We start from the raw sequence: 24,195 nt of genomic DNA, 5'->3' as shown, positions 1-24,195 counted from the left end.
GTCCACCTATGTTGTTATAAATGGTCAGATTTTCTCATTTTTATTTTATGGCCAAAATCCCTTTATCCATTTATCCAACCTTGGCTACTTAGGTTATTTCCTAATGTCTTGGCTATTGCAAATAATGCTGCTATGAACATAGGGATACTGATACTTTTTGAGTTTGTGTTTTTGTTTTCTTTGGGCGTATTCCCAGAAGTGGTCATATGGTGGTTCTATTTTTAATTTTTTGTGGATCCTCCACACCGCTTTCCATAGTGGCTGCACCAATTTACAATCCCACCAACAGGGCGTAAATGTTTTATTTACTTCACATCCACATCAGCATTCCTTGCATTTTTTTTTTTTTTGTTATTATTTATGATAGTCACAGAGAGAGAGAGAGAGAGAGAGAGAGGCAGAGACACAGGCAGAGGGAGAAGCAGGCTCCATGCACCGGGAGCCCGACGTGGGATTCGGTCCCGGGTCTCCAGGATCGCGCCCTGGGCCAAAGGCAGGCGCCAAACCGCTGTGCCACCCAGGGATCCCCCATTCCTTGTATTTTTGATGATGACCATCGTAACAGGTGTGGAGTTATCTCATTGTGTGTGTGTGTGTGTGTGTGTTTTTAAGATTTTATTTATTTTTATTCATGACAGAGAGAGAGAGAGAGAGAAAGGCAGAGACACAGGCAGAGGGGGAAGCAGGCTCTATTCAGGGAGCCTGACGTGGGACTCAATCCCAAATCTCCAGGGTCACACCCCAGGCTGAAGGAGGCGCTAAACCACTGGGCAAACCGGGTTGCCCTCTTTGTGGTTTTCATTTGCATTACTCTACTGACTAATGATGTTGATTATCTTTTCATGTACCTGTTGGTTTTCATATATCTTTTTTTTTTTTTAAGATTTTACTTATTTATTCGTGAGAGAGACAGAGACAGAGAGAGAGAGAGAGAGAGACAGAGACACAGGCAAAGGGAGAAACAGGCTCCATGGAGGGAGCCTGACATGGGTGGGACTCGATCCCGGGTCTCCAGGATCAGGCTCTGGGCTGAAGGCGTTAAACCGCTGAGCCACTGGGCTGCCCTCATATATCTTCTTTAGAGAAATGTTTAGTTAGGTCATTTGCTCATTTTCTAATTATGTTATTTGTTTTTTTGCTATTGAGTTGTATACGTTTTTTATAAATTTTGTATGTTAACTCTTTATCTGAAATATGATTTACAAATATTTTTTCTCATTACATAGGTTGCATTTTCTTTTGCTGGAAGGTTTCTTTTGCTATGAAGAAGATTTGTGGCTTGATGTAGTCTCACTTGTTTTATTTTTATTTATTTTTATTTTTATTTTGTTGTTTATGCTTTTAGTGTCATATTAAAAAAATTACTACCAAGACCAGTGTCCAGTTGCTTTACTCCTATGCTAACTTCTAGGAGTTTTGTGGCTTAAGGTCTTGTATCTAAGACTTTCATCCGTTCTGAATTAATTTCATGACAGGTGTAAGACATAAGTCTTATTTCATTTTTTTACATGTGAATATCCAATTATCTTAGCATATTTACTGAAAAGACTGTTTCCACCCTTGAGTGTTCTTGGCTCCCTTGTCAAATAAATATTAGTTGACTATATATGCTTGAGTTCATGTATGGGCTCTTGGTTCTATTCCATTGATCTTATTGTCTATTTTTCTTTCAGTACTAAACTATTTTGATGACTATAGCTTAATAGTATAGCTTGAAATTAGGAAATGAGATATATCCTGCTTTATTCTTCTTTCTTAGGATTCATTAATTAGTCAGGGTCTGTTGGGTTCCATATAAATTTTGTAGTTTTTTTTTCTACTTCTGTAAAGAATGTCACATAAATCTTGATAGGGTTGCATTAAATTTACAGGTGATTTTAGATAGTATTGGCATTTAACAATATTAATTCTTCCAATCCATAAACTCCTGATACTGGCTTTGCCCAGGGGGCAATCAGCTCTGCCCCACCAGCCTTCTGCTGGAGCACTACTGGTCCAGAACAGCTTCCAGGAGGTTTCACCAGCCTTTCTGGTCAAATGGAACTAGAAGACATACTTCAAATGACTAGGGCTGTAAGTCAACTCCTTGCCTGGTTGTGGGCAAACCAGGTGGTAGGGCCAGCAAAACTCATTTGAGGATCTGAATTAGGCAGATCTGCATCCTTTCGAATTCCCTTTTCAGAGTACATCCCCAACCTGATTCTGTCAATGAGCAAAGCTGCTGGTTGGGATTACTACTTGGGCATTGCAGATATGTAGTTGGTGCCAAGATCTGGGTGCTTGTTGTTACAAGCCTTTCCCTCCTTCTTGGTCACAGGCAGATTCCTTTTGACTCACTGAGAATAAAAGAGATGTATGCAAAGAAATTGATTTCTCAAGAATAATGGCACTATTCATTTAAAGGCCAAAATAGTAAATGCAATATTTTTTGAGATGTAAAATGAATCAGCTGCCTAAAATTATTATAAGTAACAACCTGAATATTAAACTCAAAAGCAAATGGATGTGTTCTTTTCTTTTGTTTTCTTTCTTTTCTTTTCTTTATTCTTTCTTTCTTTTCTTTCTTTCTTCCTCTTTTCTTTCTCTTCTCATTTTAGTTCTTTTTTCTTTTGGCCATTTGTTTAATGATTATAACAGTAAGTGTAGAACAGAAGGTTAAATATGAGAACCTATAGATCGAAATATGAAATTCCAAATTTTTCTTTTTTTCTCAATAAAGATGCTGGCAATGTGAACATACAAATCAGTAATATAAATAGTGGTCTCTTCTGGAAGGGACCTCAGAAATCATTTACTCTGATTTTATAGATGAAGTTGTAACTTTTTCAAGGTCATACAAATAACTGGCAAAGTTGCAAGTGGAGTCACATTTCCTGAATGTTCCATAGTTCACTGAGGTTCCATAGTCAAGTAACTCAAGCCTAATTATTGGCTTCTTGTTACTCAATCTTAAGTTATGAATGATGACTTCCACTTGTGATGTTATTTCTTTAGTATATTTGAGAATGTTGGTGGCAAAGAGTCACCAGAAGAAAGCCAAAAAATAGACTTTATGTGTATAGATTTTATGTGTCTGTGGAGGAGGTAGAAATAGGATTATATTAATTGTAGTTTCATGTCTTCAAATTTGTTAGTTTTGGAAAATACTAAACTAAATCCTCTTCTGAAATTCATAAATTAACAGGATAGCAAAGATTTCCTGTGTAAGAAAATGCAGAACAAGAAAACAAACAAGCAAAAGGCTTGTGGCTTTAGTAAATTAATAGATGGATAATAAGTCAACAATATAATGTAGTTATCAGAAAGATAATGGAATACAATGGCATCCTCATTGTATAAGAGATAGCTAACGTAAAAATGCCAAATATTTGCCTATATATGTATTGCATTAAACTGGGTATTTTGCATATACTACTTTACATTTTTACATTGAAAGATAATCATTCTCATTTACAGATGAGGAAAGGTAAATATCTAACACAAGTTCATTCAGCTCATTTTAGTGGCCAAGTTGGCATTTGTTCCCAGATCTGTCTGGCCCCCAAACTCATATCCCTTTCATTATGCCTCTTTGGGTTTAACTATTTATATAGAGTCTCACAAGGAACATGAAGTACACTTAAGTGGGTTCAGAGGAAGGATTCTAGGATGACAAATCATCAAGAAACAATGCCACATGAAGAACAGTTGAAACAATGAGCAAGTTTTGCCAAATGAATAGTAGCATTAAGATAGTAAAAGAAAAAGTCTAGTGAGTACTTCATGTTGAGAAGAGTTTATATTTATTCTGTGTAGTGTATGAGCATGGATACTGGATCACTTACTGGGAGCCAGAGGGGAGATTGACTTAATAGAGCTAAGAATACTCCTTTGTTTTATGTAGAAAGGGAATGAGATAGAAAACGGGAAAACATTTTTGAAATAATTTTTAAGCATTAGGGTTAAAATTGATTGGAAGTACTCAAAATGCAACTTGATGAATAGGATGTTTTAGACTCTATTTCTACCTTGAGCATGATATTGAAGAAGGTGTTTAAAGATCCTGTCAAACTAATAATTCATGATTTTTGCTACACGTGTGTTAGAGACAAGGGGTCAAAGAGAAGGACCATGTTTTATTACACTTGTTTCTTACCTCCCTATCTTTACGTGCTCTAAACTCAGTGGATGCACATTAAATTAATCAGCAGGTAAATGACCAAAAAATCAAAGATAAAATTATCTTTTAGCTTAAAAAGGGATATTAAAATAGCTTTATAACCAAGACCTTGAATGAATGAAATGGAACCAGTTATGTTTATAGAGTTGTTTTTATTTCTTTACATTTTAGTGATATTTTGACACATAAATATAATTTTTGAGTCTGATTGTAAAGTGATGTGTTTGAGTATCTCAGTGGGGAGCCCGCTTCTCTTCTCCTTCTGCCCCTCCCCACTGCTCATGTCCTGCTTTCCTTATATATAATAAATAAAATCTTAAAAATAAATAGATACGTACATAAAATGAAGAGAGATTTTTTAGAAGAAACACAAGTTGTTAGGATTTTTTTCCCCCTAGAGAGAATCAGTACTGTGTTATTTCGTTAAGAAAGAGCACAGTGTGGTAAAATAGACTCCCTGAGATAATAAAGTTAGAAAAGTAGTTTGGTGGCAGATATGCCAGAGGCCATACCACATTTCTTTAAGTTCAGTATCACATCCTAATTTTGAAAGACATGTAAATGCTAAAAGGAACTCAAAGGCACATGGAGCCAAACAGTGACTGGAGGAAATGAAGATGCTCCCAAATATGTGATTAGGAAGAAATAGTTGGGGTTGGTGTTGTGTACCTGTGAAAAGAAACAACTGTGCTAGGAGGCTGATAACAAGGGACAGAGATGAGTTAGACTAAGATCTGAAAGGGTCATCAAAACTGAAGATAGAAAGGGTGAAAGAGACAGAGAAGTGGCTGATTTTAATTCTTGCTTCTTCATTTGGGTCACATGAAATGTGGCAGACTTTACCTACTATTGTTTGAACACCAGCTCTTGGATTTCATAGATGCTGTTGGTTTGGTAGCAAGCAAGATGTTCTACTAGAGTGCTAGAGTCTTTAGGAGGGTTTTCCAGCATGGCCTTTCAAAAAGCTGGAGAGAGACAGTGCTGCAAGAGGAGAAGAATGTTCATCAGATGGTCCATTATATAATAAAGCATGGTCTTTGTTCCTGGTTCCTGGGAGGAGGACTCTAAGCCCTTGGAATTTCCCGAGTGATAGAAGTGTCTTTGTTATTCTTAGTGAGCCCTCAAACTGTTACTGAGTTTATGTTAACAAGTTGACACATAGTAGGTCCCTTGACATTTCAGGTTGGGGACTAGTGATGCCAGAAAGACCAACCATAAGATTGGTGGGTTGACTTTGAGCCAAGTGATGTTGGTCCAACCTCTCAAAATCCAGGGAGAGGAGTGGGTGTGGAGATTGAGTTCAATGATGTAGCCAGGGCAAGGCACAGAACAGTGGGTTTTTTCTTAACACTTTAAGTATTGCACTCTTCTTGCTTGCATGGTTTCTGAGAAGTTAGATATAATAACTCTTATGTTGCTTCCCTAAGGTAACAATTAATTATGTCTACATAACAAAACGTCTGGGCACTAGAGTAAAGACTCTGGACACCAAAGCTTCAATGAACTTCCCTGGTTGGTAACTATAAATCAATGTGTTGGGAAAGTTACAAGTCCTGAGGACATGGAAACATAACATTTGAGACCCTTCAGACTTCACATTACGCATCTTTTCATTGGCTTGTCTTGATTTGTATTCACTCTAATAAAATTATAATCTTAATGTAATGTTTTTCTGACCTCTGTAAGTCAGTCCAGGAAATTACCAAACTTGAGGAGGTAGTGGGGACCCCCAAATTCTTAACCAGTTGGTGACCTGCAAACCCCTCTGTTTGTGGCTGGCGCTCAGAAGTGAGAGCAGTCTTATGGTGGACCACGCCCTTAACCTGAGACATTCACCCTAACTCCCAGTAGTTAGTGTTCAAAATTATATTGCACCAAGAAGTAAAATACTTGTTCTTATGGATAGCTGCAGGAGTGAGTCCATACTGTGGTGAGGATGGGCACTCTAGCATGGGAGTTAGGTTCCGAGGCTTTGGTGAAGCACCATGCATGTTGAATCTCTGCTCTGCCATTTCCCAGCTCAGGCAAACAGCTGCCTTCTCTTAATAGTTTGAACATCCATTAAAGAGAAATGATAAACATAACATGCTTCTAAGGTTATAGTGAAACTTAAATGAATTAGTATGTCTAAAGCCTTTACAGCACTCTGTGGCACACTTGAAAAATCCTCTTATGATATTTTTAAAATAACATTTTATTGTTCTTATCAAAATCATCGAACATGTAGAAAATACAGCCTAAAGGGTAATATTTTAGTTTCTTACTTAATTATCTTTTCCAATGGTGAAGACAGTTACAGTGAAAGTAGCATAGTAAATCAAAGGCACCATTATTTGTAGGACTATTATTTATATATTTGGAGTAGAAAAAGAGCTAATAATTATTTAATAGATTTTATTATGTTCCTAAAGTTTCAGTTACCACCTCCACAATGACCTTAATTCTTGTCTTGTGTGTACCATTCTCTCTTAGGTCCACACAGTACTCAAAAACGGAAGAACACACTTGAGTGAAAGTAGGATAAACAGGGGATAGGCAATCACATCTAATCTGGGATAGCTATGCTGATTTATGTTCTGTGCTTATTTAATTTTATTTTTTAAATCAACATTGAGAAAGAAAAGTTGAGATATTAATTACCCGTTTACTGTCAATGTAGCGGAAAATGTAATTTATAGCCTACTTGCAAAAAAAAAAAAAAATCACCGTGCTTAATTTAAGAACTCAAATTATTCAAATAACATTTTGAATTTGATTATTCATTTAATTGAAGTGTTGCTCTTTCAGTCAGAATTGCTTTTGAGATTCCAATTTCAGCAATAGTTAACTAAGAGCTCTCTGTGGAAAGGATAGAAGGGGAATCCACAGATATAAATGTCTGGAGAAATCACTGCGCTCAGTGAATTATATTTACCTGAAGGAAATGGTCAAATTCATCAGTAGTGTTTGGTTTGTTTTTGTTTGTTTGTTTGTTTTTGTCTCAACATAGTTATTGTTTTAGTATAGAAAGCAATTATGGGGGATAACCTGGGCCCACAAAATACCTGAAAATGTAAATTTAACAGAAAACTCAGAAGCAAAGCCTGTCCAAGAAGTTATGAATGATCCATGGGCTGTAGTGATAGAAGTCACCTTCACATTCAAATCTAGGAGAAAAGAAATTAACGTTCCAGGGAGCCAGGGGGCTCTGCCTCAGAAGAAATGTCCTTCTCTTCCTAATATGGCAATGTCTCACTGCTGTTGCTTCTAGCCAGTCTCAACTATGCAGATCTTCCACAGTAACAAAAGGACAGCAGATATACCCTGACAGACATCAAGAGTTTTAATAATCTTTCAAACAGTTGTCAGAATTTATCATGTTTTATCATTATTAAAGTACAATTTGCATACAACAAAACATGCAGTTTTTAAGTATACATTTGATGAATTTTGGTAATTGTATACTATCAGGTGACCACCACCACTGTCAAGAAATAGAACATTTCTATAGCCCTAGTGTTTCCTCATGCCTTCTGCAGTGAATTGTCCTCCCTGCCCTGAGGAATGGCCAACTACCAACCTCCTTCCTGTCATACAGTTTTGCCTTTCCTACACTTTCATAGATAGAATCATTCAATATTTTGCCATTGGGGTTTGATTGCTTTGACTGAGTATAATATTTTTGAGATATGTCCATGAATAATACTGCTTTGAACATACACACAAAAGTCATTCTGTGAAATTACGCCTTCACTTCCTTTGGGTAAATACTCAGGAGTTAGATTGCTGGGTCCTATGATAAGTGTAAGTGTAACTTTATAAGAGACTACAATATTGTTTTCCAGAGTGGCTATTCCATTTGGCCATCCCACATGTGGCCACATGTGAGAGCTCCAAACTTTTTTATGTTGACAGATGTTTTTATTTTTAGCCATTCATGTGAATGTACTATTGTATTTCATTATGGTTTTAAATCCTTTCAAGTTTATTGAGACATAATTGACATACATTACTGCTGAAGGTAATCGTGGTTTGACTTACATATATTGTGAAGTAATTACCACAATAATTTTAGCTAGCATTCATGATCTCATAGAGATCCAACAAAAAGAAAAAAGCAAACAAAAAAGAAAAACATTTTCCTCTTGTGATAAGAATGCACAGGGTTACTCTCTTAACAACTTCCCTATATATCCTACAGCAGTGTTGACTGTAGTATCCTGTCATACTTTATATGCCCAGTTCTTCTTTATCTTATAGCTGGAAGTTTGTATCTTTTGCCTACCTTCCGTCTATGTTGCCTCTCCCATGCCTCACCTCTAATAACCACAAATCTGGTCTATTTTCCCCTAAGTTTTGTTTGCTTTTTTTCGTTGTTTTTATCGTTGTTTTTTGGTTCCACATATAAGTAAAATCATATAGTATTTGTCTTCCATTATCTAACCGATTTCACTTAGTATAATACCTTGTTTTTACAAAAGGTAGGGCTTATTCATTTTTTATGACTGAATAATACTCCATTGTGTGTTACCACTTGATAACTAGTGATGTGGATGTATTTTCATATTTATTGCCATTCGTGTATCTTCTGTTGTGGAATGTTTGAAACAATTATTTGCCCACATTTTAATTGGGTTTCTTTATTACTTGGTTCTAAGTAATTCTTGATTTCATAAGCCCTTTTTAGATATATGGTTTACAAACATTTTCACCCTATTTGGGGTTTTCCTTTTGTTTCTTAACTTATTTTTCAAAAAGCAAATGGTTTTAATTGTATAGTTATTATTATTATTATTATTATTATCCTTACTATTTTCACTACTTGGAATTGTGATTTTTTTGTGTTGTATTTAAGGAATATGGCCAGCCCAATATCACAATTTTCCCCTTTATGTTCTGTTTTATATTTAATAGTTTTATCATATCTGATCCGTTTTGTTTATAATGTTATGCAATTGTTGATGTTGATTTTTTCCCCCCACAGGTGTATTCATTTGTTTCAGCACCATTTCTTAAAAACAAACAAAACAACCACAACAAAAAAAACCCTTTCTTCTCACCATTGAATTGCATTAACTCTTTTTTCAAAAAATATTTTAATTCAAGTCTTAGAACCCATGGACATAGTATATTTCTCCACTTTTTTAGATCTTTTAAAATCTCCTTTTGCAACATTATGCAGTTTTTGGTGTACAAACCTTGCATTTTTTTTTTTTATTTCAAAGTACTTTTTCAATGCTAATGTAAGTGGAGATAATTTCATTTTCTAATTTTCCATTATTAGCAGGCAGACATACAACTTACTTTATTTTAAGTCTTTTTAAATATAGACCTTGTATCCTTCAAGCTAACTAAGTTTACTTTCATTTTTAGAAGTCTTTTCTTGACTCCTTAGGATTTTCCTGCAAGCTATTATGTTATCTGCAAATAAAGACACTTTTTTTCTGTCTTTCCAAATTGTATGCCTTTTTCTTTTCCTTACCTTGGTGCTTTGGCTAAGAGTGCAGGATAATGTGGAATATAAGTAGTGAGAATAGATGTCCTTGCCTAGCCTTGACAGAAAGGCTTTTTAGGCAGAAAGCCTTGATCCACTCACTGCGGAGCATGATTTAACTGGAGGTTTCTCACATTTTTTACTCAGATTGAAGAAATTTCAGTCTATGTTTCCTTTGCTAAAAAACTGAAAGAGTTCCATTTTATTTTTAATTTGTTTTATTTTTCTTCTTCATGAATGGGTGTCAAATATGAAATGATTTTTTTCTTTGTCTACTTCAATGATCATATGGCTTTCTCCTTTATTCTGTTCACTTGGGTAGTTAAACTGATTGGTTTTCCAAATGTGGAAACAACACTGAAATCCTGGGACAAACATTGCTTGGGTATGATGTTTATCCTTTTACATCTTGATAGATTTCACTTACTAATACTTCATTAAGTACTTTCATGTCTGTATTCAAAACTGATGCTTTTACCTGATTTACTATCACAATTTTTCTGCCCTCATAAAATGGCATTGTAAATATTTCCTTCTCCTCCATTTTCTGAAAGAGCTTTTGTAGACTTAATATTATTTCTTCCTTAGGTGTTTGATAGAATTTATTAAGGAGGAGAGCAGGATCTGGAGATTTCCTTATGGGTGTGTAGTAAAGAATTTGCCTATCCAAAGGTCTGGCCTTTGATCTTAGCTCCTGGGAAGTGATTTCTAAACCTTGGAATGTCCTGCCTGATAAGAGTGCCATTGTTTACCTGGAAGCCTTGGGCCACACCACATAGTCTAACAATGTAATTTATGGTGGGGCTTTGGGTCACATTATAACATCTCCACCTCCATAAGTGCTAGAAACTAAAGGTCAGCCACATGACCACTTCTGTGGTCAATCCTATCTACAGGAGAGATTGAGTTCAATAAAACTGGATTAACAAGGCTCAGGTGAGCTTCCCTGGTTGAGAGTGCTCCATGTATACCAGCACACATTGTTACTGGGAAGAATTAGTATTGCTTATGACTCCACTGACAGAGGACAATTTGAATCTTTGTTTTTGGAAATTTCCTGTACCATGTACCATAGGCCTCTCCCTTTGGCTGATTTTTAATCTGTATCCTTTTATTGCAATAAACTATACCTTTAAATATAATAACTTCAGTAAATTCTGAGTCCTAGCAAATTATCAAATCTGAGGATGGGATTAAAGAACCCAAAATCTGCAATTGGTTTCAGAGTCAGTATTGTTGTGGGACCTTTTTCTCTCTAAACTCTGCAGTGGGAAAGGTTCTTTATTTAGATTGTATTTATTTTTTTTTATGATTAGAGCTATTTAAGTTTCGTATCTACCTAGTGTTATGCCCAAGATTGTGAATCCGAGAAACCACCAAGGAGCTGACACCAATGCAAGTGCGAGGGTTTATTTGCAAGCTCGAGCTTGGGTCCAAGTATACCTGACACAGCGGAGCAGGGACTTGGACCCCAAAGTGGGTTACAGCTGGGTTTTTTTATAGGCTGGTCTAGGGGATTTTCAGAAGGGGTGGAGGAATTTCTTAAGTTCTGTTTACATTCTGATATGGGGCTTTCAAGGGCATTGAGCTCTGTTCTCATTCTAATATGGGACATTCTACCACAGGTGTGGGCTCTGTTGTCTTTCTGATATGGGATTCCCTGCCAAGGACATTGAGGACATTCTGCAGTTTTTCCTATAAAGTTCAGCTCTTATTCACAGGGGCCTAAGATGGCTGTACTTGTGCTAATGCTAAACTTTAGGTGGGATGGACTTAATTTTTCTCGGCCTCCACATTTCCCCCTCTCAGAAGAACCTAAGGAAGGACCCAATCATGGGTCCAGGTTGGTCTCAGAGTGAGCCAGTGGGAATGATTAAATCATGATTCAAACCAACCTTGTTGCTGTTCTTGCTCCAGTTTACGTCTAGCCAAACCTTTTCTGACTTTTGCCATAGATTCCCGGACTATTCCTGAGTGGTCAGTAAAGAAGCAACACTCCACATTTGGGGCAACATATAGCCCTCCCCTTGCTTGCAAAAGCCTCTCTACCGTTAAGATGCCCCCATCTTTTTAACCCTTAAAAGACTTTAAAAGCAAGGCTGAATTGGGTACACATTTTTAAATGGCTAATGGGGATTGGTTCTGGCATGAAGAGGACAGAGCATAAGCAACATTAGTGGGGTAAGTGAGAACGGCGCAGTCTTAACAAAGTCCTTGAGAATGGCGTGTGGGTCAGCAGGCTGGACATGGGTGTAGCGGACCCAGGGAGTAATCCTGTCGACCTTGAGAGTGGTGGGAGTGGTCAGGATCACGATGTAGGGTCCCTTCCAGCGAGGTTGAAGTGTCTGGTGTCGGTATCTCTGCACGTATACCAAGTCACCTGGCCAGTATCGATGGTGGCCTGGGGGTGGCCTAGTCTCGTAGAGGGCCCTCAGCTTAGGCCACACCTGCTCATGGGTTTGTTGTGACATTTGGAGGGAGAAAAGGAGTTGGTAATCATCAAACTCAGAAAGCACCTCATGTTTTAAATTGGGGATAATAGGTGGAGGAATACTGACCATGATCTCGTAGAGAGTCGGTCCCAACTTATATGGGAAGTTCCTCACCCTATATAGGGTGGGGGGAGGAAAGTCACCCAGTCCCCACCAGTCTCCAGTGCTAATTTAGTTAAGGTCTCCTTTAATGTTCTATTCATCCTCTCTACCTGTCCTGAGCTTTGGGGACTATATGCACAATATAATTTCCAATCTGTCCCAAGTACTAGTGCCACTCCCCATGTTACCTTAGAGACGAATCCTGAGCCGTTGTCTGATCCAGTCTTAACAGGAAAACCATACCTCAGTAAGATGTCTTTCAGCAGTTTCTTGGTCATGGTCTGTGCTGTTTCATGTTTGGTGGGAAATGCCTCTGTCCATCCTGGCGGACAGTTTGTGGCTGTGGGATCCTTAAGACGGTTTTCTTCTGTGCATCTGTCAACCATCTTTGTCCATCCTTTAATTTGTACCCAAGGTAGCTCACTTCTGATCTGCAGATCTGGGCTTTTTTAGCTGAGGCCCAGTATCCTAGAGCCGGTATGGTTTGGAGCAAGTCCCTGGTGCTTCGTAGGCATGTGTCCTGGTCCTCCACCGCCAACAGGATATCAAATGAGCATGCTCAGAATGAAACTCACCCAAGTCTTCGTGTAAGGCCTCATCGAAGATGGTCGGTGAATTTTTGAATTCTTGTGGTAGTCGAGTCCAGGTGAGCTGGCCATTGATGCCTTTCTCAGGGTCCGTCCATTCAAAGGTGAAGAGGTCTTGGCTCTTGGCTGCTAAAGGCAGGCTGAAAAAGGCATCTTTTAAATAGAGGAGGGTGTATGGGTTTGGGACCATAGGGTGCATATCCTCTACTCGCTGGTTGACTTCCCTTAAGTCATGGACTGGCCTGTAATCGTTAGAGTGTGGTTTCCGAATGAGCAGCAAGGGAGTGTTCCATGCCAATTGGCAAGGCCTCAATATGCCGGAGTCCCACAGTCACTGTATGTGGGGTGTGATTCCCCTACATGCTACGAGAGGCATGGGGTATTGGCAGACCCTGACAGGGTCTGCCCCTGGCTTTAGTTCTATGTATATGGCTGCTCAGTGCCGGGCCAGCCCAATTCCCCCAGTTTCTGCCCACGCTGGGGAAATTCCTGCAGCCAATGGTCAATGTCAGTCATTGAGGCTGAGGGCATTTGGTGGAGACAATATCCGTCTTCTAAACTCAGGACAAGCACCTGAATAGGGTGCCCCTCCTTGTTTAGGACTTTTGCCCCTTCGGGGTGGAAGCAAATTTGTGCCCCCATCTTGGTGAGCAAATCCCGACCTAACAATGGATAGGGACACTCAGGGATGACCATGAAGGAATGGGATACCCAGCCCATGCTGAGATCCACAGTTCTTTGGGTAGCCCATGACTACTGTTTGGTGCCCATGGCCCCTTGTACCCATGAAGTCTTGTTTGCCAATTTCCCTTGGGGTTGTAATAAAACCAAATGTTGCGCCCCAGTGTCCTCTAGGAATTCAACAGGTTGCCCCTCCACTCTGAGAGTTACCCTGGGCTCGGGGAGGGGAGCCAAACCTCGACTCCCCTAGTCATCCAGGTCCTCCATCTCCAAGATCTTGGCAGGGGCCTTGGTCTTTTGTTAAGACAGTCTTTCACCTAGTGGCCCTCTTCTTTGCAATAAGCACATTGGTTTTTGTTCAGCTTAGGGCACTCCCGACAGGGACCAGGGCCATCCTCCTTACCTGTCCCTGAATCCAGCTTCTTGAGGTGCCTCTGTCTTTCCTGTGGGTGGTCCACGATTGTGGTCAGCAGGATTTTGGCCAGGTTTCAGGTCTGTTGGTCACTTAGTTTGGTTTGTTGCTCTTCCAGACTTTATTATTATAGACTCTTCCTGCTACTCTAAGTCCTGAAAGCTCTTCTCTCCTAGTATTCTAAGAAGGCTGCTGGACTCTCGTCCTTACCCTGTCTTACATAACCATTCCTCGGCCAGATTGGTAGGCTTGCGCGTGGCAGCCTGGAGACCTGCTGTTAGAGTCTGGCGATGGACCTGGAGTCTCTCCTTACCTTCAGACGAGTTGTGCGCTTTGGGGGGTAAAAATGGTTTTAGCCAAGGAGGGGAATTCTCGATCATGTCCTGCCAGACCAGGATGTAGGGCACCTGGTCAGAGTGGCCGTCTGGTTTGTCCCTGAAGATCATGGCCTTAACACATAAGATAATAGGTAGGTGGAAAGTTCCTTCTCAGGGCCATCCCAGCCAAAGGTTGGCCATTCTGACATGCAGTAAGTTTGATATTTCCCTCTTCTTATGTAAACAGTTATGACAGTTAACAAAGACACAGTAATACAGACAAATGCACAGTTAACAAGGACATAGTAACACAGACAAATGCACAGTTAACAAGGACATAGTAACACAGACAAACGGGCCCATGCTGCCGCAGAGACAAAACAGAAAGTAATCCGAAGGGCTGGCAGCCAGCCCTCCTTACAGATGAGGACCCCGTCCTCCAGGCAAGGGCAAGGGACATCTCCTCAAGACTCCCGGTTGTCGGCCCACCAGCATGTCTGCCTAAGCTAACGTGGACCCAATACAGATTGGAATTCCTGTAAAAGTACAGTTTAGAGCTCTCAGAGAATATGCTCGCAAAAGGTGGAAAAAGTTGAGTGCACTCACCATCCATGGGACCCTCCGGATAGGGTCCTGGAGGTCTCTCGAACCCCGGACAAGCCCCCAAATGTTGTGCCCAAGATTGCGAATCCAAAAAACCACCAAGGAGCTGACACCAATGCAAGCGCACAAGGGTTTATTTGCAAGCTCGAGCTTGGGTCCAAGTATACCTGACACAGCGGAGCAGGGACTTGGACCCCAAAGTGGGTTACAGCTGGGTTTTTTATAGGCTGGTCTAGGGGATTTTCAGAAGGGGTGGAGGAATTTCTTAAGTTCTGTTTACATTCTGATATGGGGCTTTCAAGGGCATTGAGCTCTGTTCTCATTCTAATATGGGACTTTCTACCACAGGTGTGGGCTCTGTTGTCTTTCTGATATGGGATTCCCTGCCAAGGACATTGAGGACATTCTGTAGTTTTTCCCGTAAAGTTCAGCTCTTATTCACAGGGGCCTAAGATGGCTGTACTTGTGCTAATGCTAAACTTTAAGTGGGATGGACTTAATTTTTCTCAGCCTCCACACCTAGTTTAGTTCATAGTCTTTGTTTTTAAAGAAATTTGCCTATTTCACATGGATTGTCACAATTACTGACAAGTTTTTCATGGTATTCCTTTATCATATAACATGTACATGATCTATAGTGATGTCCCTTATTTCATTTCTAATTTTGATTATTCTACTCCTATTTTCCTCCCTTTGATCAGTTTTTTAAAAATATACTTTTTACATCTTTTCAAAGAAACAACTTTTGGTTTTATATCTTACCTATTATTTTCTCATTTTCTCTTTTATTGATTTCTGCTTTTATAATTTTTTTTAACATTTGTTTGAGTTTAATTTGTTCTCCCTTTACTAATTTCTTAAGATGAAAGCTTACATTACTGGATTTAGGTCTTTCTTCTTTCTAATACAAACATTGAAAGCTATAACATTTCCTTAAGTAGGGAATATCAGGAAACTCTAATATTTTGACACACTGTATACTCATTCAAAATATTTTCTTTTTTTTTTTCAAAATATTTTCTATCACCACTTATAATTTCTTCTCCAGATTATATATAATCATGTACTTTCTTTTCATTCATACATTCTTGGAATTGTGTTCTTTAATTTTAATATATGTTGTCATTTTTCTTGCTTTCTTATTACTATTGTTATTATTATTATTCTATCATGAATCCAGTGTGGTCAAAAATATACTCTGAATTATTTCAATCTTTTCTTGTTTATTAATACTTGTTCTTAAAAAAAAATAAAAAAATAAAAAATAAATAAATAGGGAAGACTGGGTGGCTCAGCAGTTTAGCGCATTTAGCCCAGGGCATGTTTCTAGAGTCCCAGGATCACGTACCGCTTCGAGCTCCCTTCATGGAACCTGCTTCTCTCTCTGCCTCTGTCTCTGCCTCTCTCTCTCTGTGTCTCTCATGAATAAATTTTAAAAATCTTAAAAATTAAAAATAAATAAATAAATAAAAAAGACTTGCTTTGTGGTGTACCAAATTGTCTTTCCTGGTAAACATACCAGATGTCTTTGACAAAAAAGGACATTCTGTAGTTTTTTGGTGTCTCATTAATATTCAAGGAAAGTGGCTGATAGCATTCATTGTCCCAATCCTTTGTTGATTTTGTATAGTTGACTCACCAATTTCTAAGGGAATGATACTAACATCTTCAATTATGATGGTGGAATTGTTTAGTTTTCTTTTTTGATTATATTAGTTTCTGTTAAATTATTCTTAGCTACATTATTTGATACATATATTTATAATTGTTATGTCTTCTTGAGTCATTATGTTTTCACCATTATGAAGTTTTCCTCTTAACTCTGATAATAGTTTTTGTCTTGAAATCTATTTTATCTGATATCAGTAGAGCCATTTTTTCCCTTCTTATACATACTATTTGCATGGTATACCTATTCATTTTCTTCCAGTCTATCTATATTTCTTTATACTTGCAGTGCATCTCTTCTAGACAACTTCTATTTTGACCTTAGTTCTTATATATTACTTGATATTCTTTAAAGTATCTTATTATTTTGTATTTTTTATTTCATTCATAGTGAGCATGTATAGTTCCACTTAAGTGAAGAAGGTTACACATGCTAGTTTAAAATCCTTGCCTAGTGGTTCTAACATGTGTACCATCTCTAGGCCAATTTCAGCTGATTTTATATGGTCTTGGAGACAGATTCTTATTTTCCTGGTTCTTCATATGTCAGATAATTTTAGATTGTATTCTAGGCATTATGAGTGATAAGATGTGGAGATGTTGAGTTCTTTAGTTTTCTCTGATGCATGTTTTGTTATGTTTTGTTTTGTGTTAGCAAGGATTATCTTGGTTGGGCTTAAACTACAGATATTTTCTTGGGCATTAAATTTGGTCTCTTCTCATATCTTTTGATTTCATCTGCTTTGCTATAATCTCATCCATGGATGTATGGTGGAGTGTCTGTCAGAAATGTGGGTAGACAGAATTTGGGGATCCTATTTCTGGTCGTTTCCATTCCATGATTCCCTCAGTCTCTCCAGCAATCATTCATTCTCTGGTTTCAAATTTTTGGCTTGCCACATAGCTACTCCTTTGCTTCATTGCCCCAAAAGTTGAAAAAATGGGAACTGACTTCATTTCATTCCCCCTTCCTCCTACTGTGCACTGTCCACTAGGTCTGTCTGCTGCTTTTTACCTTATGTGAAGGCTTAACACTCATTTTCTGACTATGAGTCCATCTGGTGGTCACTTACTCTGGTATTACTAGAAGTGGATTACAACGGTAGTGATTTTCATTTAACATTTTCCTCACTGCCATCCAAAGCTGGAGACCATGGTAGCCACTAATGTTGCCTTTTCTGCACACACAGGATCATCCAGTCCCTGACCTCTGGGGGGAGGGACTGGATGAGGGAGGGACTTTTTTCCCTCCTCTGATGTCCCATAATACTTCATCCATTGTGTCTGTTATTGAATTCGGTGCATCATATTTCCTTACACTCCTGTCTCCTCTCTGAGACTATAAGCAATGACTGCTTATTTTTCACTCTCTTCCCCTGGAACCTGAGACAGACCTAGCATGAAACACTTGTTTGATGAATGTTTTTTTGAATGAAAGTAGAATGAATCCCCATACTAAGTATGTATATTAATGCGACTCATTCAGGAGTAGTTATTTCAAGGTTTTCTTAAAATTATATATGTTGGTTATACTACAAAAAGATCTCTTTATACAATAAGCATAGTGATGGCATTTCTCCTTCTGTCAAAAAGAAAAAAGGAAGGGGTGATATAAAAAAAGGCTAGGTGCATAGATACCAGTACTGCCTCTAGGTAAAATTGTAACTCCGTGCCATTTCACCTGGGTTCCCCTCTGTTTTGCTATCCCCAACATCTAACCCAGTTCCTTTCCTTTCCTCTATCTGTTGCACTGGTGCTATTTTATTGTGGGAAAGATGTCAACTCTTAGAAATCTACATTTAATCTACTATAAATGCTGTTTAGGGGCTTATATCTATTTTAATAGTGTAAAAAAATCTACATTTACTCTACTATGAATGCTGTTGAGGGGCTTATATCTATGGGAGTATTCCTTATATGTATACATTCTTGATTTTGGAGAATAAGCATCTTCTGTGCATAAGAAAAAAGAGGCATGTTATATTTGCTTTCATGAATATAGTTTCTCTTATAGAAGATGAAACTTATTATAGAAAACAAAATTTTGTATTAAATATAGTTAGCTATCTACACAGTTGGGTAATATTTCTATTTCCTTCCTCCAATTTTATGTATACATACCATACATCTATATCTATGTATTGTTTTCTCCTGAAGTTGAATTAAAAGCCTTGGTTGTAAATTAAACATATACATGCACGCACAATAAATAACAAAAATGTCCACAATTTACCTAATTCAGCTTTTAGATTAAATCAAATCACTCATTTCATGTTTTATGTCTACAGATATATACTTTATTTTTTATTATTTTAAATTATATATTATAAAACATTCACCTGTCATTTTAGTGTTTTAAATGAAATTCTAGAAATCTTACGTTTTTTATCTTTTAATAACATTTTATTTCTTGAACTTCTACATCTTGGGTCCATGAGACTCATTAAGTGACACTATAAGCTTAAAATAAGCAAAGAACCAAACTTCTTTTCTTTCTTATTCAAAACAAATGAATTCCCTTAAGATTAACCTAAAGGAGCTTTACTCTTTCTAGTTATCTAAGCTAAGATAACTCTAGGGAAAATCTTCATCCTTGATTGCTGAAGACATCAAATGTTACTATAGCATTTGGCATAATATTTTTACATTTTCTTCTCTTAAGGGTCCTGACATTTTCATACAGGGCTCACGCTACTGCCCATTCTAAATTCCCTTAGAACTTGCTGTAACTTATCCTAATGCCCCTTTTGATAAGGAAAGGTTAAAAGGGCCTGATTAAGCTGTAAATGGCAAACATTTAACGAACAAGTATGAACCTGCAGTTACAACATTGGAGCAAACTAGTTTCAGTGTCTACTTTTTAAATATGGAGCATGCCTGGTGGCTCTCCATTCTTCCCCTTCTAACATCTCAGCGCTTTGTGTAAGGAGACAAACTGCAGTCTTTCCTTTCACCTCTGTTCTAACTCCACCAAGAGCTAGGCTTTCAGGAGAGGTTCTCATTTTGATGCTAAAATCCCCTGATATTTCACCAAATGAAAGGTGGAATTAAAGAGAAGAAGAGTGGCTTATCTGTGAAATGTTTCTACCTCATGTCTGTGCAGCCAGTGACAGAAATGCCAGAGAGGCAGAGCTGGTCCAGCCTGGGGACTCCATTAACAATTCTAGAATCTGAGTGGCAGCTGGAAACAAGGCACTGACTGTTTGCCAGCTGTCCATCCTGGCATTAGTAGGTAAAATAGAAGTCCTGTTCTCTGAGAAACTTTTTTACAATAGGACAATTCTCAGTCATTCACAAGTCAAAGGCAAAGAAGAAAGAGCTTCAGTGTAAAATGCTGTAAACTAGCACACTGTCTATAGACATTTCCTCACTGTTTCCAGCTGAGAGGGAAAGAAGGTAAGAAGGGAAGGAGCCAGCCAGGACATCTTTCCCCAGGAACTTCTGATCTCTCTATTGAGGCCTTCAGTCATGTCCTGCACTTGAGTGGTACAATCTGTTCCTGAACTCTCCAGGGGCTTCCTCCAGGTCAAATTCTACCCTCTACCACCTCAGCAACTTTTCTGTTCCTCACCTACTTCCTTGTATCTGAGAAGACAGTAAAACTGCCTAGTCTGTTCCCCTGTTTGAGGCATTCTAGCTAATTCACAGTCTGATTTTACAGATATCAGACGATAATACATCTTGTAATTTTAGATGCTATTACTAGAAGTTTAGCTTAATGTGCTACCCTCATCATTTTCATGTAGCATTATTTTAGTTTTGTAAACAGTGACATTACATCTAGAAAAGTTAGAAGTTAAGAAATCTAAAAACATTGGTAAACAAATCATCATCCCTTTAGCTTACTGCTTTGTCTGTCTTGGTCAAAGCAAGATGCATTTGCCCATAACAGTGGCCCCCTGCTCCAGGAAGGAGCCAGATCACAGAAGATGGCCACAATAACAAGGAGTCATAGACTTTCCCCCACGCCTCAGATCTAGGCCCTAAGTTTGACTTAGGCCATGATCATGGGCTGCTGGGGCACTTCTCACCAATTCAGAGCATTAGGCCTCACCTTTTGTAGTCAGCTGGAGCTGGTTTATGACTGAGAACTGGTTGTTAAATCAATGATAGCTTGAAATCAACTAGGGTGTAAGTATTTATACCACAGAAATTAACAAGTGCTACAAATCAAGACATTTATTTATTTACTTCCTTATTTATTTAATTAAAAATTTTTTTTTTTTTTTCTCCCAGAGAGCTGGCTTACTAGCATACACCCCACTGCTTCAAGTGTACCATACCTGGGACACGGCTACAAAGAAAATACCTGAGATTCTAGGGATAAGAAAATAGTTGTTTATCTCTGATATAAAAAGGTATTATTATTATTATTATGCTGTGTTCTGCTTAAGCTTTAAATGTCTTTGATCAAATGGCCAATCCTTGGTTGGCATACAGCTATGACATATTGTGAGTAGTCCATGTGAGCCTGAACACAGTCCCCAGCTGACCGCCATCTGATAATATCACACAGATTTTCAAATCTACCAGATTAACCACTCCCCTAATTTAGACTGGATATTCACTAAGTGCCCCCACTAAGCCAAGGATACAATCTAATTATATTTTCCTATCTTTGTTTCTGGGCTAAACATATTGAACTATTCTGGGGCATCTAGGTGGTTCAGTTGATTAAGTATCTGTCTTTTGCTCAGGTCATGTTCCCAGGGTCCTGAGATTGAGCCCCATATCTGGCTCCCTGTTCAGAGGGGAGCCTGCTTCTCCCTCTCCCTCTCCTCCTCCCTCTGCTTGTGCTCTTTCTTTATGTCAAATAAATAAATAAAATCTTTTAAAAAATTGAACTATTCTCCACCAAGTTGAATACCTAGCTTCAATTCAGCAAATGGTTGAGTACCTATTATTTATGGCATAGTAAATATAACAAAAAGAATTTTTAGATACACAGCAACTCTACTGAAGGGTAATATAGATGTTTAGCAAATATTTATTTGGGATATGGATACAGTTCATAGCATAGTCTTACAATAGACCATTTTAAAAATACTTTTTCTAATTCCTTATTTAACAACAAATACTCAACTTATTGTCACTTCTCCATTTTTTTTCTTCATCTTTTTTCATGCATTCTTACTCCCTGTGTCTGTCAACTAATTACCCTTGTCTTCCTCTTCCTTCTTTACTTTTCTGTCTATTTGTCTTCTTCTTTTCCTCATTAAGCAACTTCACCTCTCTGGTTTCTCCCATTGAGCAAATGTTTTCAGTGTACTGCTCAGCTCAAAGTCTATAGGCCATCAGTTCAGATATAAGAGGTGTTCTTTTCAGTTAGCAGGAACATGGGCTATTCTTAATGCTTATACAATTGTTTCCAGAAATACAATTTTTTGACTATGATTTCCTTATACATTTTGCCTTTTATTCTAATAATATGCATTAATTCCTTCATGCCAGGATTACTAATTTATCAGGAGCCAATGGAATTAATATCTCATTTTACTGGCCTAGTGGATGACCTTTTATGTACTGGATGGTTGATAGATGTTTGTTAAATGGAAAGGATGCAGAGGTATCCAAAATGCTGACTAGCTATATTGGGTCTTTAAATAAATGTCATAATATTTATACCATACTTAACTAAGAACAATTTTCCAAAGACACAGAATTATATTAAACAAACCCAAAATGAGGTCAGGTTTTTTACATTGAAAATAATGCAATTATCTCATTGTCAAAGTAAGGGTGGTTCTGCATATATATGTCTAATATAATTAGTATAAGAAAGGGAGAAAATGTGACTATAAAATGGTTTATTTCAGGAGAAGCTCACAACAAAATGCAGTGTTACTGTGTGGCTGAGTGGTTATGTGTGGGGAGATTGTCCTAGTTAAGTGGCCATTGCTCAAGCCTACTGTTTATCGGTTGAGTTGCTGTGAGATTTTAATTCACTAGAGGGAGCTTATGGGTAGGAGTGATGTAGTTCCCACACAAGGAAGATTGATTGCATTCATTCAATCCCCCACAGCCTGAAAAATACTTCCTATTTATTTTATTCAGGAGCTTGTTGTAACATATCTCAGAATTGCTTAGTCATTTTTTTCCACTAGTGAAAAGTCTAATTTCCTTTCCCATTTTTTATTCTTCTATGCAATTCGCTCAATCCCCATAATGGTCTAACATTCCATTGTATTTAACTCTCTTAGTCCTTATCTGGTTTCATCACCAATGCTCTTTTTATCCCAGAAAATGGCCAATAAGAGAGTTAATCCAGTTGAGGTGCCTCCCTGTTCCGCATTTAAGGGATATACATTTTTCCTGATTGTTCAACCACTATATGAACAGTAAAAAAATAAAAAATAAAAAAAAAATTGACTTACCTTTTGGTTTGTAACAAATCTGACATATCTGAGTTATGTTTTACTGGTATATATCAAACATAGAGGAAGTATCCCTGGCATTGTGTTTTTTACTCAATTTGTCTTCAGGTCAGATTCTAAAGGAGAAGAATGATTTGCCACCTTACCAGTCAGCACAAACCAGAGTAGTAAGTAGTAATTCAGATATCAATCATTAAAGGCTTAATTTGGGTCTATGTATTTCACCAATTGGTGGAAAACATGTGAAAATAATATTTGTCTGTAAGTGAGAGTCTGTGTCGCATGTGCATGAATGCCCGTTCAAAGTCAGGTATCTCTAACTTTTAATTTGATGAATAAAATATCCACAGGTCAGCATCAAAGTTACCAAAAACAGCTTGCTCATCAATGCTGTCTGGTAGTTTTTTATTTTATTTTTTTCTCCTAATTTGCTTCAGAGGGAACTCAATATTACTGTGATCATCAATCTTTAAAAAAATTGTTTTATAAGTTCCATTAGTTGCAAATGGCTTCAGCATTCCCCCACCCCGACCCCAAATTCTTTTCTGCTCAGTATGAATGAGTAAGTGTGTCAGAGATCCTGAAGACCAGCCTGAGGCTTGACAAATTTCTGAAAGAACTCAAAGGACTCAGAAAAGTTATTATACCTATGGCTATAATTTATTACAGCAAAAGGATAAAGATTAAAATCAGCAAAGGGAAAAGACACTATCATAGTCTATTTGGGTTGCTATAGCAAAATATCACAGACTAGGTGGCTTATAAAAACAGAAATTTATTTCTCATGGTTGTGGAGAATAGAAGTCCAAGATCAAGATACCAGCATGGTGGAATAAGGGACCTCTTCCAAGTGCAAACTCTTGTTGTATCCCCGTATGGAAGAAAGAGTAGGGAATCTCTCTAGGGCCTCCTTTATAAGGGCTCTGCCCTCATGACTTGATCATTTCCCCCATCACATTGGGCATTCGGATTTCAACATGTAAATTTGGAAGGAATACAAAACATTCAGCCTACAGCTGGCACATAGGACAGAGTCCAGGAGAAACCAAATGCAAAGTTCCAGATGTTCCCTCCCAACAGAGTCAGATATGCTTAATTCTTTCAGCAATGATGCATGACAACACATGTGAAGTGTTGCCAATCAGGGAGGGTCACTCAAGCCTTGATGTCCAGGGATTTTATTGAGATCCTTGGTACTCAATTTATAGCCTCATCAGGGCAAAATAGGCCTTCATCATAAATCACATTAATAGGATAAATATATGTGATCAGATTGGTACAGTATGGTCCAAGTCCTTGGGTGTATCCTTTTATCATATAGAATATT

The 24,195-nt window shown here is 37.9% G+C and overlaps 1 long non-coding RNA gene across 1 annotated transcript in view; it reads left to right on the top strand.

Moving 5' to 3' along the window:
• Window positions 1-427: 427 nt before the first annotated feature.
• Window positions 428-24,195, top strand: part of LOC121489058 — a 32,762-nt gene continuing 8,994 nt past the window's right edge. The window contains exon 1 of the long non-coding RNA XR_005987259.1: window positions 428-565. This is a non-coding gene — a long non-coding RNA (uncharacterized LOC121489058). The remainder of the gene's footprint in view (window positions 566-24,195) is intronic.

Source organism: Vulpes lagopus, chromosome 4 (assembly GCF_018345385.1).
Source record: "Vulpes lagopus strain Blue_001 chromosome 4, ASM1834538v1, whole genome shotgun sequence".
NCBI classification, from domain to species: domain Eukaryota; kingdom Metazoa; phylum Chordata; class Mammalia; order Carnivora; family Canidae; genus Vulpes; species Vulpes lagopus.
This window is presented reverse-complemented; position numbering and strand designations above follow the sequence as displayed.